Below are 16,409 nucleotides of genomic sequence, written 5' to 3'. Positions count from 1 at the left end.
AGAGAGAGAGAGAGAGAGACTGACTTAGTGAGCGAGTGAGTGAGAGAGTGAGAGTGAGTGAGAGTGAATGAGTGAGTGAGTGATTGAGTGAGTGAGTGAGTGAGTGAGAACAAATGAGTTAAAGCAAGTGAGTGAGAGAGATCGAATGAATGAAAGTCTGAATGACAGAAAGAAAAAAGGATGAAGAAAGAAGCATGAAGAAAAAAAAATGTATATGGAGTTGCTGACATGAGTGCAATCTACAAAGCCGTTGAGGCTGATCCTCATGGGAGGATTATTGCACCAGGACCCTTAGCACTTTTAAAATGCCATTCAATGCCACGGGCTAGATGTAAACTGCAGATGACCATGTTGTGGTAGTTACCATGGATACCCAAGTGATGTGTGAGCTAACACATAGGCCCAACAGATTCCAAGAAGGCCAGAATCACCAGCGGCACCACCATCGATTGTCAGGTCACCCGGATTCAGCAAATACCAGAGTCCAAAATGATGCAGGTTTATACTGTTAATTTTCAGTTTATCGTTACAGTTGGTGTTATTCCATGTCGGAAGGGACGCAGCTACAGCCAGTGGGGTAACTAGAGACAGGCAGGCAGCTATGTGCAACAAAGGTAGGCGTGTTGTTTTCATATGCAGATCTGAAATATTGTCTTATATGCAAGAGGAGGAGTGATGGGGGTTCAGGCAAAAGCCAGGCTATGGATTGCATTGCTAAATGCTCCATCAGAGTGCAATGGTCGCCTATCCTTTTTTTAAGTGATGATGTGGGTTTAGCCTGTGCTGTATGTATGTATGGGTGGCTGACTGCCACCCACCCAGAAAGTGTATGGGAGGCTGGTTGGCTGCCAGCCTTCCTTCCATTCCTATGAGTAATGTGAGTGCTCATGAAGGGGACATGGTTGGGTCCACCCCTTTCCCGGTTATCCCCTCTAGGCCTTTTGGCTTAGATCAAGTGTAAAAAAAGAAAGGATCTTGCGACAGATCGCATCCTGAGGCACGTTTTTTTTTGTGTGAATACTTGCACTTGGGTGACTTGTGAGCACATACTGATACATACGTTCCCTATCTGGGGACCATAAATTAAATGGATTTTTGAGAAAGGGAGCTGATTTGGAAGCTTGCTTCTGTCGCCCTATGCATTGACCCGATGTGGCAGTATCTTCGGGTAGTGAACAGTGCACCACCCCATTCCAGTGTTAAACAAGAAAGATTCTCATTTAATCCTCCGTGGGTGAGAATTTGAGTTTGAGAATTGGAGACCAAAATGATGAGTTGCACTGACTGGTTTATGAACGTCTATTCATTTAGCGTTTTAATGACCATGTTTGCACACTGATTGGTGTAAAAAAATAAAATAAAACTAAATAATAATAATCTAGCACACCTGTGCAGGTTTGACATGACATGACAGGTAGCTGTCTTGTGGGTGGTGCTGAATCCTGTTAAATGACATGAGGGTCTCATGCCTATACACAAGGGTGTGTCATTGCTGTTGCTTGACCATGCATTGGTTTCTGTGGTCAGTGAATGATAAAAACAAAATTTACCATCCATTGATGGATGGGAAATCCGCCATGAGGCATTTGTTTTTAGAAACTGCTGCTCACAACCAATGTTGCAATGGAGTGTCTCCATCTGCTGGTGGTATTGGAAAGGCATTAGTGCTATGACAGGGTCTGAAGAAGAAGAAGAAGAAGAAGAAGAAGACGGAAAAATATATATATAAAAAGAAAAAGAGAGAGAGAGAGACTGACTTAGTGAGCGAGTGAGTGAGAGAGTGAGAGTGAGTGAGAGTGAATGAGTGAGTGAGTGATTGAGTGAGTGAGTGAGTGAGTGAGAACAAATGAGTTAAAGCAAGTGAGTGAGAGAGATCGAATGAATGAAAGTCTGAATGACAGAAAGAAAAAAGGATGAAGAAAGAAGCATGAAGAAAAAAAAATGTATATGGAGTTGCTGACATGAGTGCAATCTACAAAGCCGTTGAGGCTGATCCTCATGGGAGGATTATTGCACCAGGACCCTTAGCACTTTTAAAATGCCATTCAATGCCACGGGCTAGATGTAAACTGCAGATGACCATGTTGTGGTAGTTACCATGGATACCCAAGTGATGTGTGAGCTAACACATAGGCCCAACAGATTCCAAGAAGGCCAGAATCACCAGCGGCACCACCATCGATTGTCAGGTCACCCGGATTCAGCAAATACCAGAGTCCAAAATGATGCAGGTTTATACTGTTAATTTTCAGTTTATCGTTACAGTTGGTGTTATTCCATGTCGGAAGGGACGCAGCTACAGCCAGTGGGGTAACTAGAGACAGGCAGGCAGCTATGTGCAACAAAGGTAGGCGTGTTGTTTTCATATGCAGATCTGAAATATTGTCTTATATGCAAGAGGAGGAGTGATGGGGGTTCAGGCAAAAGCCAGGCTATGGATTGCATTGCTAAATGCTCCATCAGAGTGCAATGGTCGCCTGTCCTTTTTTTAAGTGATGATGTGGGTTTAGCCTGTGCTGTATGTATGTATGGGTGGCTGACTGCCACCCACCCAGAAAGTGTATGGGAGGCTGGTTGGCTGCCAGCCTTCCTTCCATTCCTATGAGTAATGTGAGTGCTCATGAAGGGGACATGGTTGGGTCCACCCCTTTCCCGGTTATCCCCTCTAGGCCTTTTGGCTTAGATCAAGTGTAAAAAAAGAAAGGATCTTGCGACAGATCGCATCCTGAGGCACGTTTTTTTTTGTGTGAATACTTGCACTTGGGTGACTTGTGAGCACATACTGATACATACGTTCCCTATCTGGGGACCATAAATTAAATGGATTTTTGAGAAAGGGAGCTGATTTGGAAGCTTGCTTCTGTCGCCCTATGCATTGACCCAATGTGGCAGTATCTTCGTGTAGTGAACAGTGCACCACCCCATTCCAGTGTTAAACAAGAAAGATTCTCATTTAATCCTCCGTGGGTGAGAATTTGAGTTTGAGAATTGGAGACCAAAATGATGAGTTGCACTGACTGGTTTATGAACGTCTATTCATTTAGCGTTTTAATGACCATGTTTGCACACTGATTGGTGTAAAAAAATAAAATAAAACTAAATAATAATAATCTAGCACACCTGTGCAGGTTTGACATGACATGACAGGTAGCTGTCTTGTGGGTGGTGCTGAATCCTGTTAAATGACATGAGGGTCTCATGCCTATACACAAGGGTGTGTCATTGCTGTTGCTTGACCATGCATTGGTTTCTGTGGTCAGTGAATGATAAAAACAAAATTTACCATCCATTGATGGATGGGAAATCCGCCATGAGGCATTTGTTTTTAGAAACTGCTGCTCACAACCAATGTTGCAATGGAGTGTCTCCATCTGCTGGTGGTATTGGAAAGGCATTAGTGCTATGACAGGGTCTGAAGAAGAAGAAGAAGAAGAAGAAGACGGAAAAAAATATATATAAAAAGAAAAAGAGAGAGAGAGAGAGAGAGAGACTGACTTAGTGAGCGAGTGAGTGAGAGAGTGAGAGTGAGTGAGAGTGAATGAGTGAGTGAGTGATTGAGTGAGTGAGTGAGTGAGTGAGAACAAATGAGTTAAAGCAAGTGAGTGAGAGAGATCGAATGAATGAAAGTCTGAATGACAGAAAGAAAAAAGGATGAAGAAAGAAGCATGAAGAAAAAAAAATGTATATGGAGTTGCTGACATGAGTGCAATCTACAAAGCCGTTGAGGCTGATCCTCATGGGAGGATTATTGCACCAGGACCCTTAGCACTTTTAAAATGCCATTCAATGCCACGGGCTAGATGTAAACTGCAGATGACCATGTTGTGGTAGTTACCATGGATACCCAAGTGATGTGTGAGCTAACACATAGGCCCAACAGATTCCAAGAAGGCCAGAATCACCAGCGGCACCACCATCGATTGTCAGGTCACCCGGATTCAGCAAATACCAGAGTCCAAAATGATGCAGGTTTATACTGTTAATTTTCAGTTTATCGTTACAGTTGGTGTTATTCCATGTCGGAAGGGACGCAGCTACAGCCAGTGGGGTAACTAGAGACAGGCAGGCAGCTATGTGCAACAAAGGTAGGCGTGTTGTTTTCATATGCAGATCTGAAATATTGTCTTATATGCAAGAGGAGGAGTGATGGGGGTTCAGGCAAAAGCCAGGCTATGGATTGCATTGCTAAATGCTCCATCAGAGTGCAATGGTCGCCTGTCCTTTTTTTAAGTGATGATGTGGGTTTAGCCTGTGCTGTATGTATGTATGGGTGGCTGACTGCCACCCACCCAGAAAGTGTATGGGAGGCTGGTTGGCTGCCAGCCTTCCTTCCATTCCTATGAGTAATGTGAGTGCTCATGAAGGGGACATGGTTGGGTCCACCCCTTTCCCGGTTATCCCCTCTAGGCCTTTTGGCTTAGATCAAGTGTAAAAAAAGAAAGGATCTTGCGACAGATCGCATCCTGAGGCACGTTTTTTTTTGTGTGAATACTTGCACTTGGGTGACTTGTGAGCACATACTGATACATACGTTCCCTATCTGGGGACCATAAATTAAATGGATTTTTGAGAAAGGGAGCTGATTTGGAAGCTTGCTTCTGTCGCCCTATGCATTGACCCAATGTGGCAGTATCTTCGTGTAGTGAACAGTGCACCACCCCATTCCAGTGTTAAACAAGAAAGATTCTCATTTAATCCTCCGTGGGTGAGAATTTGAGTTTGAGAATTGGAGACCAAAATGATGAGTTGCACTGACTGGTTTATGAACGTCTATTCATTTAGCGTTTTAATGACCATGTTTGCACACTGATTGGTGTAAAAAAATAAAATAAAACTAAATAATAATAATCTAGCACACCTGTGCAGGTTTGACATGACATGACAGGTAGCTGTCTTGTGGGTGGTGCTGAATCCTGTTAAATGACATGAGGGTCTCATGCCTATACACAAGGGTGTGTCATTGCTGTTGCTTGACCATGCATTGGTTTCTGTGGTCAGTGAATGATAAAAACAAAATTTACCATCCATTGATGGATGGGAAATCCGCCATGAGGCATTTGTTTTTAGAAACTGCTGCTCACAACCAATGTTGCAATGGAGTGTCTCCATCTGCTGGTGGTATTGGAAAGGCATTAGTGCTATGACAGGGTCTGAAGAAGAAGAAGAAGAAGAAGAAGACGGAAAAAAATATATATAAAAAGAAAAAGAGAGAGAGAGAGAGAGACTGACTTAGTGAGCGAGTGAGTGAGAGAGTGAGAGTGAGTGAGAGTGAATGCGTGAGTGAGTGATTGAGTGAGTGAGTGAGTGAGTGAGAACAAATGAGTTAAAGCAAGTGAGTGAGAGAGATCGAATGAATGAAAGTCTGAATGACAGAAAGAAAAAAAGGATGAAGAAAGAAGCATGAAGAAAAAAAAATGTATATGGAGTTGCTGACATGAGTGCAATCTACAAAGCCGTTGAGGCTGATCCTCATGGGAGGATTATTGCACCAGGACCCTTAGCACTTTTAAAATGCCATTCAATGCCACGGGCTAGATGTAAACTGCAGATGACCATGTTGTGGTAGTTACCATGGATACCCAAGTGATGTGTGAGCTAACACATAGGCCCAACAGATTCCAAGAAGGCCAGAATCACCAGCGGCACCACCATCGATTGTCAGGTCACCCGGATTCAGCAAATACCAGAGTCCAAAATGATGCAGGTTTATACTGTTAATTTTCAGTTTATCGTTACAGTTGGTGTTATTCCATGTCGGAAGGGACGCAGCTACAGCCAGTGGGGTAACTAGAGACAGGCAGGCAGCTATGTGCAACAAAGGTAGGCGTGTTGTTTTCATATGCAGATCTGAAATATTGTCTTATATGCAAGAGGAGGAGTGATGGGGGTTCAGGCAAAAGCCAGGCTATGGATTGCATTGCTAAATGCTCCATCAGAGTGCAATGGTCGCCTGTCCTTTTTTTAAGTGATGATGTGGGTTTAGCCTGTGCTGTATGTATGTATGGGTGGCTGACTGCCACCCACCCAGAAAGTGTATGGGAGGCTGGTTGGCTGCCAGCCTTCCTTCCATTCCTATGAGTAATGTGAGTGCTCATGAAGGGGACATGGTTGGGTCCACCCCTTTCCCGGTTATCCCCTCTAGGCCTTTTGGCTTAGATCAAGTGTAAAAAAAGAAAGGATCTTGCGACAGATCGCATCCTGAGGCACGTTTTTTTTTGTGTGAATACTTGCACTTGGGTGACTTGTGAGCACATACTGATACATACGTTCCCTATCTGGGGACCATAAATTAAATGGATTTTTGAGAAAGGGAGCTGATTTGGAAGCTTGCTTCTGTCGCCCTATGCATTGACCCGATGTGGCAGTATCTTCGGGTAGTGAACAGTGCACCACCCCATTCCAGTGTTAAACAAGAAAGATTCTCATTTAATCCTCCGTGGGTGAGAATTTGAGTTTGAGAATTGGAGACCAAAATGATGAGTTGCACTGACTGGTTTATGAACGTCTATTCATTTAGCGTTTTAATGACCATGTTTGCACACTGATTGGTGTAAAAAAATAAAATAAAACTAAATAATAATAATCTAGCACACCTGTGCAGGTTTGACATGACATGACAGGTAGCTGTCTTGTGGGTGGTGCTGAATCCTGTTAAATGACATGAGGGTCTCATGCCTATACACAAGGGTGTGTCATTGCTGTTGCTTGACCATGCATTGGTTTCTGTGGTCAGTGAATGATAAAAACAAAATTTACCATCCATTGATGGATGGGAAATCCGCCATGAGGCATTTGTTTTTAGAAACTGCTGCTCACAACCAATGTTGCAATGGAGTGTCTCCATCTGCTGGTGGTATTGGAAAGGCATTAGTGCTATGACAGGGTCTGAAGAAGAAGAAGAAGAAGAAGAAGAAGAAGAAGACGGAAAAAAATATATATAAAAAGAAAAAGAGAGAGAGAGAGAGAGACTGACTTAGTGAGCGAGTGAGTGAGAGAGTGAGAGTGAGTGAGAGTGAATGAGTGAGTGAGTGATTGAGTGAGTGAGTGAGTGAGTGAGAACAAATGAGTTAAAGCAAGTGAGTGAGAGAGATCGAATGAATGAAAGTCTGAATGACAGAAAGAAAAAAGGATGAAGAAAGAAGCATGAAGAAAAAAAAATGTATATGGAGTTGCTGACATGAGTGCAATCTACAAAGCCGTTGAGGCTGATCCTCATGGGAGGATTATTGCACCAGGACCCTTAGCACTTTTAAAATGCCATTCAATGCCACGGGCTAGATGTAAACTGCAGATGACCATGTTGTGGTAGTTACCATGGATACCCAAGTGATGTGTGAGCTAACACATAGGCCCAACAGATTCCAAGAAGGCCAGAATCACCAGCGGCACCACCATCGATTGTCAGGTCACCCGGATTCAGCAAATACCAGAGTCCAAAATGATGCAGGTTTATACTGTTAATTTTCAGTTTATCGTTACAGTTGGTGTTATTCCATGTCGGAAGGGACGCAGCTACAGCCAGTGGGGTAACTAGAGACAGGCAGGCAGCTATGTGCAACAAAGGTAGGCGTGTTGTTTTCATATGCAGATCTGAAATATTGTCTTATATGCAAGAGGAGGAGTGATGGGGGTTCAGGCAAAAGCCAGGCTATGGATTGCATTGCTAAATGCTCCATCAGAGTGCAATGGTCGCCTGTCCTTTTTTTAAGTGATGATGTGGGTTTAGCCTGTGCTGTATGTATGTATGGGTGGCTGACTGCCACCCACCCAGAAAGTGTATGGGAGGCTGGTTGGCTGCCAGCCTTCCTTCCATTCCTATGAGTAATGTGAGTGCTCATGAAGGGGACATGGTTGGGTCCACCCCTTTCCCGGTTATCCCCTCTAGGCCTTTTGGCTTAGATCAAGTGTAAAAAAAGAAAGGATCTTGCGACAGATCGCATCCTGAGGCACGTTTTTTTTTGTGTGAATACTTGCACTTGGGTGACTTGTGAGCACATACTGATACATACGTTCCCTATCTGGGGACCATAAATTAAATGGATTTTTGAGAAAGGGAGCTGATTTGGAAGCTTGCTTCTGTCGCCCTATGCATTGACCCGATGTGGCAGTATCTTCGGGTAGTGAACAGTGCACCACCCCATTCCAGTGTTAAACAAGAAAGATTCTCATTTAATCCTCCGTGGGTGAGAATTTGAGTTTGAGAATTGGAGACCAAAATGATGAGTTGCACTGACTGGTTTATGAACGTCTATTCATTTAGCGTTTTAATGACCATGTTTGCACACTGATTGGTGTAAAAAAATAAAATAAAACTAAATAATAATAATCTAGCACACCTGTGCAGGTTTGACATGACATGACAGGTAGCTGTCTTGTGGGTGGTGCTGAATCCTGTTAAATGACATGAGGGTCTCATGCCTATACACAAGGGTGTGTCATTGCTGTTGCTTGACCATGCATTGGTTTCTGTGGTCAGTGAATGATAAAAACAAAATTTACCATCCATTGATGGATGGGAAATCCGCCATGAGGCATTTGTTTTTAGAAACTGCTGCTCACAACCAATGTTGCAATGGAGTGTCTCCATCTGCTGGTGGTATTGGAAAGGCATTAGTGCTATGACAGGGTCTGAAGAAGAAGAAGAAGAAGAAGAAGACGGAAAAAAATATATATAAAAAGAAAAAGAGAGAGAGAGAGAGACTGACTTAGTGAGCGAGTGAGTGAGAGAGTGAGAGTGAGTGAGAGTGAATGAGTGAGTGAGTGATTGAGTGAGTGAGTGAGTGAGTGAGAACAAATGAGTTAAAGCAAGTGAGTGAGAGAGATCGAATGAATGAAAGTCTGAATGACAGAAAGAAAAAAGGATGAAGAAAGAAGCATGAAGAAAAAAAAATGTATATGGAGTTGCTGACATGAGTGCAATCTACAAAGCCGTTGAGGCTGATCCTCATGGGAGGATTATTGCACCAGGACCCTTAGCACTTTTAAAATGCCATTCAATGCCACGGGCTAGATGTAAACTGCAGATGACCATGTTGTGGTAGTTACCATGGATACCCAAGTGATGTGTGAGCTAACACATAGGCCCAACAGATTCCAAGAAGGCCAGAATCACCAGCGGCACCACCATCGATTGTCAGGTCACCCGGATTCAGCAAATACCAGAGTCCAAAATGATGCAGGTTTATACTGTTAATTTTCAGTTTATCGTTACAGTTGGTGTTATTCCATGTCGGAAGGGACGCAGCTACAGCCAGTGGGGTAACTAGAGACAGGCAGGCAGCTATGTGCAACAAAGGTAGGCGTGTTGTTTTCATATGCAGATCTGAAATATTGTCTTATATGCAAGAGGAGGAGTGATGGGGGTTCAGGCAAAAGCCAGGCTATGGATTGCATTGCTAAATGCTCCATCAGAGTGCAATGGTCGCCTGTCCTTTTTTTAAGTGATGATGTGGGTTTAGCCTGTGCTGTATGTATGTATGGGTGGCTGACTGCCACCCACCCAGAAAGTGTATGGGAGGCTGGTTGGCTGCCAGCCTTCCTTCCATTCCTATGAGTAATGTGAGTGCTCATGAAGGGGACATGGTTGGGTCCACCCCTTTCCCGGTTATCCCCTCTAGGCCTTTTGGCTTAGATCAAGTGTAAAAAAAGAAAGGATCTTGCGACAGATCGCATCCTGAGGCACGTTTTTTTTTTGTGTGAATACTTGCACTTGGGTGACTTGTGAGCACATACTGATACATACGTTCCCTATCTGGGGACCATAAATTAAATGGATTTTTGAGAAAGGGAGCTGATTTGGAAGCTTGCTTCTGTCGCCCTATGCATTGACCCGATGTGGCAGTATCTTCGGGTAGTGAACAGTGCACCACCCCATTCCAGTGTTAAACAAGAAAGATTCTCATTTAATCCTCCGTGGGTGAGAATTTGAGTTTGAGAATTGGAGACCAAAATGATGAGTTGCACTGACTGGTTTATGAACGTCTATTCATTTAGCGTTTTAATGACCATGTTTGCACACTGATTGGTGTAAAAAAATAAAATAAAACTAAATAATAATAATCTAGCACACCTGTGCAGGTTTGACATGACATGACAGGTAGCTGTCTTGTGGGTGGTGCTGAATCCTGTTAAATGACATGAGGGTCTCATGCCTATACACAAGGGTGTGTCATTGCTGTTGCTTGACCATGCATTGGTTTCTGTGGTCAGTGAATGATAAAAACAAAATTTACCATCCATTGATGGATGGGAAATCCGCCATGAGGCATTTGTTTTTAGAAACTGCTGCTCACAACCAATGTTGCAATGGAGTGTCTCCATCTGCTGGTGGTATTGGAAAGGCATTAGTGCTATGACAGGGTCTGAAGAAGAAGAAGAAGAAGAAGAAGAAGAAGAAGGAGAAGAAGACGGAAAAAAATATATATAAAAAGAAAAAGAGAGAGAGAGAGAGAGACTGACTTAGTGAGCGAGTGAGTGAGAGAGTGAGAGTGAGTGAGAGTGAATGAGTGAGTGAGTGATTGAGTGAGTGAGTGAGTGAGTGAGAACAAATGAGTTAAAGCAAGTGAGTGAGAGAGATCGAATGAATGAAAGTCTGAATGACAGAAAGAAAAAAGGATGAAGAAAGAAGCATGAAGAAAAAAAAATGTATATGGAGTTGCTGACATGAGTGCAATCTACAAAGCCGTTGAGGCTGATCCTCATGGGAGGATTATTGCACCAGGACCCTTAGCACTTTTAAAATGCCATTCAATGCCACGGGCTAGATGTAAACTGCAGATGACCATGTTGTGGTAGTTACCATGGATACCCAAGTGATGTGTGAGCTAACACATAGGCCCAACAGATTCCAAGAAGGCCAGAATCACCAGCGGCACCACCATCGATTGTCAGGTCACCCGGATTCAGCAAATACCAGAGTCCAAAATGATGCAGGTTTATACTGTTAATTTTCAGTTTATCGTTACAGTTGGTGTTATTCCATGTCGGAAGGGACGCAGCTACAGCCAGTGGGGTAACTAGAGACAGGCAGGCAGCTATGTGCAACAAAGGTAGGCGTGTTGTTTTCATATGCAGATCTGAAATATTGTCTTATATGCAAGAGGAGGAGTGATGGGGGTTCAGGCAAAAGCCAGGCTATGGATTGCATTGCTAAATGCTCCATCAGAGTGCAATGGTCGCCTGTCCTTTTTTTAAGTGATGATGTGGGTTTAGCCTGTGCTGTATGTATGTATGGGTGGCTGACTGCCACCCACCCAGAAAGTGTATGGGAGGCTGGTTGGCTGCCAGCCTTCCTTCCATTCCTATGAGTAATGTGAGTGCTCATGAAGGGGACATGGTTGGGTCCACCCCTTTCCCGGTTATCCCCTCTAGGCCTTTTGGCTTAGATCAAGTGTAAAAAAAGAAAGGATCTTGCGACAGATCGCATCCTGAGGCACGTTTTTTTTTGTGTGAATACTTGCACTTGGGTGACTTGTGAGCACATACTGATACATACGTTCCCTATCTGGGGACCATAAATTAAATGGATTTTTGAGAAAGGGAGCTGATTTGGAAGCTTGCTTCTGTCGCCCTATGCATTGACCCGATGTGGCAGTATCTTCGGGTAGTGAACAGTGCACCACCCCATTCCAGTGTTAAACAAGAAAGATTCTCATTTAATCCTCCGTGGGTGAGAATTTGAGTTTGAGAATTGGAGACCAAAATGATGAGTTGCACTGACTGGTTTATGAACGTCTATTCATTTAGCGTTTTAATGACCATGTTTGCACACTGATTGGTGTAAAAAAATAAAATAAAACTAAATAATAATAATCTAGCACACCTGTGCAGGTTTGACATGACATGACAGGTAGCTGTCTTGTGGGTGGTGCTGAATCCTGTTAAATGACATGAGGGTCTCATGCCTATACACAAGGGTGTGTCATTGCTGTTGCTTGACCATGCATTGGTTTCTGTGGTCAGTGAATGATAAAAACAAAATTTACCATCCATTGATGGATGGGAAATCCGCCATGAGGCATTTGTTTTTAGAAACTGCTGCTCACAACCAATGTTGCAATGGAGTGTCTCCATCTGCTGGTGGTATTGGAAAGGCATTAGTGCTATGACAGGGTCTGAAGAAGAAGAAGAAGAAGAAGAAGAAGAAGACGGAAAAAAATATATATAAAAAGAAAAAGAGAGAGAGAGAGACTGACTTAGTGAGCGAGTGAGTGAGAGAGTGAGAGTGAGTGAGAGTGAATGAGTGAGTGAGTGATTGAGTGAGTGAGTGAGTGAGTGAGTGAGAACAAATGAGTTAAAGCAAGTGAGTGAGAGAGATCGAATGAATGAAAGTCTGAATGACAGAAAGAAAAAAGGATGAAGAAAGAAGCATGAAGAAAAAAAAATGTATATGGAGTTGCTGACATGAGTGCAATCTACAAAGCCGTTGAGGCTGATCCTCATGGGAGGATTATTGCACCAGGACCCTTAGCACTTTTAAAATGCCATTCAATGCCACGGGCTAGATGTAAACTGCAGATGACCATGTTGTGGTAGTTACCATGGATACCCAAGTGATGTGTGAGCTAACACATAGGCCCAACAGATTCCAAGAAGGCCAGAATCACCAGCGGCACCACCATCGATTGTCAGGTCACCCGGATTCAGCAAATACCAGAGTCCAAAATGATGCAGGTTTATACTGTTAATTTTCAGTTTATCGTTACAGTTGGTGTTATTCCATGTCGGAAGGGACGCAGCTACAGCCAGTGGGGTAACTAGAGACAGGCAGGCAGCTATGTGCAACAAAGGTAGGCGTGTTGTTTTCATATGCAGATCTGAAATATTGTCTTATATGCAAGAGGAGGAGTGATGGGGGTTCAGGCAAAAGCCAGGCTATGGATTGCATTGCTAAATGCTCCATCAGAGTGCAATGGTCGCCTGTCCTTTTTTTAAGTGATGATGTGGGTTTAGCCTGTGCTGTATGTATGTATGGGTGGCTGACTGCCACCCACCCAGAAAGTGTATGGGAGGCTGGTTGGCTGCCAGCCTTCCTTCCATTCCTATGAGTAATGTGAGTGCTCATGAAGGGGACATGGTTGGGTCCACCCCTTTCCCGGTTATCCCCTCTAGGCCTTTTGGCTTAGATCAAGTGTAAAAAAAGAAAGGATCTTGCGACAGATCGCATCCTGAGGCACGTTTTTTTTTGTGTGAATACTTGCACTTGGGTGACTTGTGAGCACATACTGATACATACGTTCCCTATCTGGGGACCATAAATTAAATGGATTTTTGAGAAAGGGAGCTGATTTGGAAGCTTGCTTCTGTCGCCCTATGCATTGACCCGATGTGGCAGTATCTTCGGGTAGTGAACAGTGCACCACCCCATTCCAGTGTTAAACAAGAAAGATTCTCATTTAATCCTCCGTGGGTGAGAATTTGAGTTTGAGAATTGGAGACCAAAATGATGAGTTGCACTGACTGGTTTATGAACGTCTATTCATTTAGCGTTTTAATGACCATGTTTGCACACTGATTGGTGTAAAAAAATAAAATAAAACTAAATAATAATAATCTAGCACACCTGTGCAGGTTTGACATGACATGACAGGTAGCTGTCTTGTGGGTGGTGCTGAATCCTGTTAAATGACATGAGGGTCTCATGCCTATACACAAGGGTGTGTCATTGCTGTTGCTTGACCATGCATTGGTTTCTGTGGTCAGTGAATGATAAAAACAAAATTTACCATCCATTGATGGATGGGAAATCCGCCATGAGGCATTTGTTTTTAGAAACTGCTGCTCACAACCAATGTTGCAATGGAGTGTCTCCATCTGCTGGTGGTATTGGAAAGGCATTAGTGCTATGACAGGGTCTGAAGAAGAAGAAGAAGAAGAAGAAGACGGAAAAAAATATATATAAAAAGAAAAAGAGAGAGAGAGAGAGACTGACTTAGTGAGCGAGTGAGTGAGAGAGTGAGAGTGAGTGAGAGTGAATGAGTGAGTGAGTGATTGAGTGAGTGAGTGAGTGAGTGAGTGAGAACAAATGAGTTAAAGCAAGTGAGTGAGAGAGATCGAATGAATGAAAGTCTGAATGACAGAAAGAAAAAAGGATGAAGAAAGAAGCATGAAGAAAAAAAAATGTATATGGAGTTGCTGACATGAGTGCAATCTACAAAGCCGTTGAGGCTGATCCTCATGGGAGGATTATTGCACCAGGACCCTTAGCACTTTTAAAATGCCATTCAATGCCACGGGCTAGATGTAAACTGCAGATGACCATGTTGTGGTAGTTACCATGGATACCCAAGTGATGTGTGAGCTAACACATAGGCCCAACAGATTCCAAGAAGGCCAGAATCACCAGCGGCACCACCATCGATTGTCAGGTCACCCGGATTCAGCAAATATCAGAGTCCAAAATGATGCAGGTTTATACTGTTAATTTTCAGTTTATCGTTACAGTTGGTGTTATTCCATGTCGGAAGGGACGCAGCTACAGCCAGTGGGGTAACTAGAGACAGGCAGGCAGCTATGTGCAACAAAGGTAGGCGTGTTGTTTTCATATGCAGATCTGAAATATTGTCTTATATGCAAGAGGAGGAGTGATGGGGGTTCAGGCAAAAGCCAGGCTATGGATTGCATTGCTAAATGCTCCATCAGAGTGCAATGGTCGCCTGTCCTTTTTTTAAGTGATGATGTGGGTTTAGCCTGTGCTGTATGTATGTATGGGTGGCTGACTGCCACCCACCCAGAAAGTGTATGGGAGGCTGGTTGGCTGCCAGCCTTCCTTCCATTCCTATGAGTAATGTGAGTGCTCATGAAGGGGACATGGTTGGGTCCACCCCTTTCCCGGTTATCCCCTCTAGGCCTTTTGGCTTAGATCAAGTGTAAAAAAAGAAAGGATCTTGCGACAGATCGCATCCTGAGGCACGTTTTTTTGTGTGAATACTTGCACTTGGGTGACTTGTGAGCACATACTGATACATACGTTCCCTATCTGGGGACCATAAATTAAATGGATTTTTGAGAAAGGGAGCTGATTTGGAAGCTTGCTTCTGTCGCCCTATGCATTGACCCGATGTGGCAGTATCTTCGGGTAGTGAACAGTGCACCACCCCATTCCAGTGTTAAACAAGAAAGATTCTCATTTAATCCTCCGTGGGTGAGAATTTGAGTTTGAGAATTGGAGACCAAAATGATGAGTTGCACTGACTGGTTTATGAACGTCTATTCATTTAGCGTTTTAATGACCATGTTTGCACACTGATTGGTGTAAAAAAATAAAATAAAACTAAATAATAATAATCTAGCACACCTGTGCAGGTTTGACATGACATGACAGGTAGCTGTCTTGTGGGTGGTGCTGAATCCTGTTAAATGACATGAGGGTCTCATGCCTATACACAAGGGTGTGTCATTGCTGTTGCTTGACCATGCATTGGTTTCTGTGGTCAGTGAATGATAAAAACAAAATTTACCATCCATTGATGGATGGGAAATCCGCCATGAGGCATTTGTTTTTAGAAACTGCTGCTCACAACCAATGTTGCAATGGAGTGTCTCCATCTGCTGGTGGTATTGGAAAGGCATTAGTGCTATGACAGGGTCTGAAGAAGAAGAAGAAGAAGAAGAAGACGGAAAAAAATATATATAAAAAGAAAAAGAGAGAGAGAGAGAGACTGACTTAGTGAGCGAGTGAGTGAGAGAGTGAGAGTGAGTGAGAGTGAATGAGTGAGTGAGTGATTGAGTGAGTGAGTGAGTGAGTGAGTGAGAACAAATGAGTTAAAGCAAGTGAGTGAGAGAGATCGAATGAATGAAAGTCTGAATGACAGAAAGAAAAAAGGATGAAGAAAGAAGCATGAAGAAAAAAAAATGTATATGGAGTTGCTGACATGAGTGCAATCTACAAAGCCGTTGAGGCTGATCCTCATGGGAGGATTATTGCACCAGGACCCTTAGCACTTTTAAAATGCCATTCAATGCCACGGGCTAGATGTAAACTGCAGATGACCATGTTGTGGTAGTTACCATGGATACCCAAGTGATGTGTGAGCTAACACATAGGCCCAACAGATTCCAAGAAGGCCAGAATCACCAGCGGCACCACCATCGATTGTCAGGTCACCCGGATTCAGCAAATATCAGAGTCCAAAATGATGCAGGTTTATACTGTTAATTTTCAGTTTATCGTTACAGTTGGTGTTATTCCATGTCGGAAGGGACGCAGCTACAGCCAGTGGGGTAACTAGAGACAGGCAGGCAGCTATGTGCAACAAAGGTAGGCGTGTTGTTTTCATATGCAGATCTGAAATATTGTCTTATATGCAAGAGGAGGAGTGATGGGGGTTCAGGCAAAAGCCAGGCTATGGATTGCATTGCTAAATGCTCCATCAGAGTGCAATGGTCGCCTGTCCTTTTTTTAAGTGATG

At 43.4% G+C, this 16,409-nt stretch overlaps 9 pseudogenes; all 9 read left to right on the top strand.

Moving 5' to 3' along the window:
• The first annotated feature begins 925 nt into the window (after nt 1-925).
• On the top strand, nt 926-1,189 carry LOC130316727 (U2 spliceosomal RNA; annotated as a pseudogene).
• Nucleotides 1,190-2,658: 1,469 nt separating this feature from the next.
• On the top strand, nt 2,659-2,922 carry LOC130316756 (U2 spliceosomal RNA; annotated as a pseudogene).
• Nucleotides 2,923-4,396: 1,474 nt separating this feature from the next.
• Nucleotides 4,397-4,660, top strand: LOC130316755 (U2 spliceosomal RNA; annotated as a pseudogene).
• A 1,471-nt stretch (nt 4,661-6,131) lies between these two features.
• LOC130316725 (U2 spliceosomal RNA) lies at nt 6,132-6,395 on the top strand (annotated as a pseudogene).
• A 1,479-nt stretch (nt 6,396-7,874) lies between these two features.
• On the top strand, nt 7,875-8,138 carry LOC130316724 (U2 spliceosomal RNA; annotated as a pseudogene).
• A 1,468-nt stretch (nt 8,139-9,606) lies between these two features.
• LOC130316749 (U2 spliceosomal RNA) lies at nt 9,607-9,871 on the top strand (annotated as a pseudogene).
• A 1,488-nt stretch (nt 9,872-11,359) lies between these two features.
• Nucleotides 11,360-11,623, top strand: LOC130316723 (U2 spliceosomal RNA; annotated as a pseudogene).
• A 1,476-nt stretch (nt 11,624-13,099) lies between these two features.
• On the top strand, nt 13,100-13,363 carry LOC130316760 (U2 spliceosomal RNA; annotated as a pseudogene).
• Nucleotides 13,364-14,835: 1,472 nt separating this feature from the next.
• LOC130316722 (U2 spliceosomal RNA) lies at nt 14,836-15,097 on the top strand (annotated as a pseudogene).
• Nucleotides 15,098-16,409: the final 1,312 nt, after the last annotated feature.

Source organism: Hyla sarda, unplaced genomic scaffold (genome assembly GCF_029499605.1).
Source record: "Hyla sarda isolate aHylSar1 unplaced genomic scaffold, aHylSar1.hap1 scaffold_1950, whole genome shotgun sequence".
Taxonomy (NCBI): Eukaryota; Metazoa; Chordata; class Amphibia; order Anura; family Hylidae; genus Hyla; species Hyla sarda.
This window is presented reverse-complemented; position numbering and strand designations above follow the sequence as displayed.